Here is a 6,229-nt window from a genome sequence, read left to right as displayed (position 1 = left end):
GAGGTTCAAGCTTCTAATTTAGCACATATGTAGGGGTTGGCTGTAAATCTCCCTGGAGACTGAGAAAGCCAATGGACACTTTCCCAATCGCCTCCCTCTGGTCTTCTATAACAATAAAACCAAGTCACCAGCATCTTCCTTGAAGGAGCTTATACACACATCTGTCTCCCCAGTTTTTGCAGATGTCACGAGATGTGTCCCCAGATCAGCTGGTTCTGGTAGCCAATGGGGCTTCTATTTATAAATCCCACAGGACTGTAGAAAACAAAGAAACAGTTCTTATTTTTGTTATTACTTTTCATTGAAAACCTCACTGAATGCTGAATGTGCACCTTTACAATAAACAAATACAGTAATAGTAACTCACACTAAAATAAAATATATTTCTGATAGCCATTATTTTTCTGTTAAGGACAGTTGTAAAGTTTGTTTTTTTGTTTGTTTTTTTTTTTTTTTTTTGGTCACAAGAAGAGAAATGTACCTATACAAAGGCTCAAAATAGGCCAACTTTTAAGCAAAAGGTGATGATTCATAAAAGACTATGAATATAACATGTAACTGGTTGATACAAATCTAATAGGATTTGTTAAAATCAGTCACATTTAATAAGATACTTGAAGTGTTCTTGTATATATCATGTGAAGAAAAGAAGACTTTATCATTGTCCTAAAAAGTGGGTTAGTTCATAGACAATCTGACAAGTTACCATAACAAGTGTTTCCTGAGGCATAAGAAAATGCATCATTATTCTTCTTGAACATTTTCAGTTCAAGATTTTCCACTCAATAAAATAGCTGAGGATCTGAAACTGAGAAAATATATTTGAAGTACAAACAGCTTGTGAAACAAATTTTTTTTCATCATCAGAGGGTATTAATAAACTCATGGCCAACTTGCCTGCTCAGGATGCAGTTCAAATGGGAGAGACTTCTCTGTACAGGAGCCTATTTTGTCTTCAATCCTATGCTCATGGTTGTCTAACACAGGCAGTTTTCTCCCCATTTTTTAGTAATTGAATCTTCCTATTAGCAAGACGTAACCAGTCCCCATGGACCGAAGGGGCTAGAGTCATAGGTAGGGGATTTCCTCTTAATATTTTTTTATTTTGATGTTTGGAACTCTTGATGCAACATTCTAGAGCCAGGTGTTCAGGACCTGCTGTGCCCAAGGGACTGATAAAGGAAGAATAATCTGTTCTTTGTGATTTGATACACAGATAAAAAACTTAACACACAATAACAGAAGTTGGTCATTAATAAATCACATCCTAGCCTTTTTCAGCTCCACAGTAAGCAGACAACATATTCAGTTTTCCCACCTCTTGTCCTCTAGCTCGTTTGTAGTTTTAACACTGCAACGTCCATGATGCAAATATCCAGAAACAGTTAAAAAGACTGTCAAATTCCTTTTCTATTCATCTATTTTTCACTGTCTCTTGGTCTCAGGTGTATCTGAATGATTACCTTTCATCATCCTCTGCTCTTCCTCATTAGGGTAATCTCAATTGTCCCCATGTTTTGTGGGCTGGTTGGAGGAAGGAGCTTGAGAAGCATGTGCCAGTGAGAGGAGGTTATGTGTCACTGGGATTTCTCCAAGGATGGTCCCTTCCTTGGCTGCAGGAAGTCCTCGTGGAGCCATGGCCAGGAGGCTTGGTGGGTATCTGTATGTGGCACCATTGAGCTCTGCATGAATTGTTTGCTGATCTATTATTTTTTATTTTATTTTTTTTTTAGGATTAGTTGTTTTTGTTTATGTTTTTTATACTGTAGGTTCTTATTAGTCATCAATTATATACACATCAGTGTATACATGTCAATCCCAATCACCCAATTCAGCACACCACCATCCCCAGCCCACCATGGTTTTCCCCCCATGGTGTCCATACGTTTGATCTCTACATCTGTGTCTCAACTTCTGCCCTGAAAACCGGTTCATCTGTACCATTTTTCTAGGTTCCACATACATGCGTTAATATACGATATTTGTTTTACTCTTTCTGACTTGCTTCACTCTGTATGACAGTCTCTAGATCCATCCACGTCTCAACAAATGACTCAATTTCATTCATTTTTATGGCTGAGTAATATTCCATTGTATATATGTACCACATCTTCTTTATCCATTCGTCTGTTGATGGGCAGTTAGGTTGCTTCCATGACCTGGCTATTGTAAATAGTGCTGCAATGAACATTAGGGTGTATGTGTCTTTTGGAATTATGCTTTTAACTGAATATATGCCCAGTAGTGGGATTGCTGGATCATATGGTAATTATATTTTTAGTTTTTTAAGGAACCTCCATACTGTTCTCCATAGTAGCTGTATCAATTTGCATTCCCACCAACAGAGGAAGAGTGTTCCCTTTTCTCCACACCCTCTCCAGCATTTGTTGTTTGTAGATTATCTGATGATGCCCATTCTAACTGGTGTGAGGTGATACCTCATTGTAGTTTTGATTTGCATTTCTCTAATAATTAGTGATGTTGAAGCAGCTTTTCATGTGCTTCTTGGCCATCTGTATGTCTTCTTTGGAGAAATGTCTATTTAGGTATTCTGCCCATTTTTGGATTGGGTTGTTTGTTTCTTTAATATTGGTCTGCATGAGATGTTTATATATTTTGTAGATTAATCCTTTGTCCATTGATTCATTTAAAAATATTTTCTCCCATTCTGAGGGTTGTCTTTTTGTCTTGATTATGGTTTCCTTTGCTGTGCAAAAGCTTTGAGTTTCATTAGGTAACATTCGTTTATTTTTGTTTTTATTTCCATTACTATAAGAGGTGGATCTAAAAAGATCTTGCTGTGATTTATGTCAAAGAGTGTTCTTCCTATGTTTTCCTCTAAGAGTTTTATAGTGTCGGGTCTTACATTTAGGTCTCAAATCCATTTTGAGTTTATTTTTGTGCATGGTGTTAGGGAGTCTTCTAATTTCATTCTTTTACATGTACCTGTCCAGTTTTCCCAGCACCACTTACTGAAGAGAGTATCTTTTTTCCATTGTATATCTTTACCTCCTTTGTCATAGATTAGTTGACCACAGGTGTGTGGGTTTATCTCTGGGGTTTCTGTTTTGTTCCATTGATCTACATTTCTGTTTTTGTGCCAGTACCATATTGTCTTGATTACAGTAGCTTTGTAGCATAGTCTGAAGTCAGGGAGTCTGATTCCTCCAGCTCCATTTTTTTTCCCTCAAGACTGCTTTGGCTATTCGGGGTCTTTTGTGTCTACTTACACATTTTAAGATGATTTGTTCTTGTTCTGTAAAAAATGCCATTGGTAATTTGATAGGGGTTGCATTGAATCTGTAGATTGCTTTGGGTAGTATAGTCATTTTCACAGTATTGATTCTTCCAATCCAAGAAAATGGTATATCTCTCCATCTGTTGGTATCATCTTTAAATTCTTTCATCAGTGTCTTATAGTTTTCTGCATACAGGTATTTTGTTTCCTTAGGTAGGTTTATTCCTAGGGATATTATTCTTTTTCTTGCAATGGTAAATGGGAGTGTTTCCATAATATCTCTTTCAGATTTTACATCATTAGTGTATAGGAATGCAAGAGATTTCTGTGCATTAATTTTGTATCCTGCAACATTACCAAATTCATTGATTAGCTCTAGTAGTTTTCTGATTGCATTTTTAGGATTTTCTATGTATAGTATCATGTCGTCTGCAAACAACGACAGTTTTAATTCTTCTTTTCAATTTGTATTCCTTTTATTTCTTTTTCTTCTCTGATTGCCATGGCTAGGACTTCCAAAACTATGTTGAATAATAGTGGTGAAAGTGGACATCCTTGTCTCATTCCTGATCTTAGAGGAAATGCTTTCAGTTTTTCACCATTGAGAATGATGTTTGCTGTGGGTTTGTCGCATATGGCCTTCATAATGTTGAAGTAGGTTCACTCTATGCCCACTTTCTGGAGAGTTTTTATCATAAATTGGTGTTGAATTTTGTCAAAAGCTTGTTCTGCATCTATTGAGATGATCATATGATTTTATTCTTCAATTTGTTAATATAGTGTATCACATTGATTGATTTGAGTATATTGAAGAATCATTGCATCCCTGGGGTAAATCACACTTGATCATGGTGTATGCTCCTTTTACTGTATTGTTGGATTCTGTTTGCTAGTATTTCGGTGAGGATTTTTGCATCTATATTCATCAGTGATATTGGTCTGTAATTTTCTTTTTTGGTAGTTTCTTCATCTGGTTTTGGTATCAGGGTGATGGTGGCCTCATAGAATGAGTTTGAGAGTGTTCCTTCCTCTGGAAATTTTTGGAAGAGTTTGAGAATGGTGCATGTTAGCTCTTCTCTAAATATTTGATAGAATTCACCTGTGAAGCCATCTGGTTCTGGACTTTTGTTTGTTGGAAGATTTTTAATCATAGTTTCAATTTCATTACTTGTGATTGGTCTGTTCATATTTTCTGTTTCTTCCTGGTTCAGTCTTGGAAGGTTATACCTTTTTAAGAATTTGTCTATTTCTTCCAGGTTGTCCGTTTTATTGGCATAGAGTTTCTTGTAGTAGTCTCTTAGGATGCTTTGTATTTCTGTGGTGTCTGTTTTAACTTATCCTTTTTCATTTCTAATTTTATTGATTTGAGTCCTCTCCCTCTTTTTATTGATGAGTCTGGCTAATGGTTTATCAATTTTGTTTATCTTCTCAAAGAACCAGCTTTTAGTTTTATTGATCTTTGCTATTGTTTTCTTTGTTTCTATATGATTTTTTTCTGCTCTGATCTTTATGATTTCTTTCCTTCTGCCAAGTTTGGGTTTTGTTTGTTCTTCTTTCTCTAGTTCCTTTAGGTATAAGGTTAGATTGTTTATTTGAGATTTTTCTTTTTTCTTGTGGTAGGCGTGTATGGCTATAAACTTCCCTCTTAGAAGTGCTTTTGCTGCATCCCATAGGTTTTGGATTGTGGTGTTTTCATTGTCATTTGTCTCTAGGTTTTTTTTTATTTCCTCTTTGATTTCTTCAGTGATCTCTTGGTTATTTAGTAACGTATTGTTTAGCCTCCATGTGTTTGTGTTTTTTACAGATGTTTTCCTGTAAATGATATCTAGCCTCATAACGTTCTGGTCAGAAAAGATGCTTGATATGATTTCAATTTTCTAAAATTTACTGAGGCTTGATTTGTGACCCACATGTGATCTATCCTGGAGAATGTTCCATGTGCACTTGAGAAGAAAGTGTAATCTGCTGTTTTGGATGGAATGTCCTATAAAGATCAATTAAATCTATCTGATCTATTGTGTCATTTAAAGCTTCTCCTTCCTTATTTATTTTCATTTTCATGATCTGTCCATTGGTGTAAGTGAGGTGTTAAAGTCCCCCACTATTATTGTGTTACTGTTGATTTCCTCTTTTATAGCTGTTAGCAGTAGCCTTATGTATTGAGGTGCTCGTATGTTGGGTGCACATATATTTATAATTGTTATATCTTCTTCTTTGATTGAACCCTTGATCATTATGTAGTGTCCTTCCTTGTCTCTTGTAACTTTTTTTTTAAGTCTATTTATTCTGATATGAGTATAGCTACTGCAGCTTTCTTTTGATTTCCATTTGCATGGAATATCTTTTTCCATCCCCTCACTTTCAGTCTGTATGTGTCCCTAGGTCTGAAGTGGGTCTCTTGTAGACAGCATATATATGGGTCTTGTTTTTGTATCCATTCAGAAAGCCTGTGTCTTTTGGTTGGAGCATTTAATCCATTCACGTTTAAGGTAATTATCGATATGTATGTTCCTATGACCATTTTCTTAATTGTTTGGGGTTTGTTTTTTTAGATCCTTTTCTTCTCTTGTGTTTCCTGACTAGATAAGTTCCTTTATCATTTGTTGTAGAGCTGTTTGGTGGTGCTGATTTCTGTTACCTTTTGCTTGTCTGTAAGGCTTTTGATTTCTCCATTGAATCTGAATGAGATCCTGGCCCAGTAGAGTAATCTTGGTTGTACATTCTTCCCTTTCATCACTTTAAGTGTATCATCCCACTCCCTTCTGCCTTGTAGAATTTCTGCTGAGAAATCAGCTGTTAACCTTATGGGAATTCCCTTGTATGTTATTTGTCATTTTTCCCTTGCTGCTTTCAATAATTTTTCTTTGTCTTTACTTTTTGTCAATTTGATTACTATGTGTCTCAGTGTGTTTCTCCTTGGGTTTATCCTGTATGGGACTTGCTGTGCTTCCTGGACTTGGGTGGCTATTTCCTTTCCCATGTTAGGGAATT

The 6,229-nt window shown here is 35.9% G+C and overlaps 1 pseudogene; it reads right to left on the bottom strand.

The window, feature by feature from the left end:
* Positions 1 to 1,425: 1,425 nt before the first annotated feature.
* The window catches only part of LOC102975190 (C-terminal-binding protein 2-like), a 6,609-nt pseudogene continuing 1,805 nt past the window's right edge, over positions 1,426 to 6,229 (bottom strand).

Source organism: Physeter macrocephalus, chromosome 21 (assembly GCF_002837175.3).
Source record: "Physeter macrocephalus isolate SW-GA chromosome 21, ASM283717v5, whole genome shotgun sequence".
NCBI lineage: Eukaryota > Metazoa > Chordata > Mammalia > Artiodactyla > Physeteridae > Physeter > Physeter macrocephalus.
Note: the sequence above shows the minus strand (reverse complement) of the source record. Positions and strands in the feature narration are given on the sequence as shown.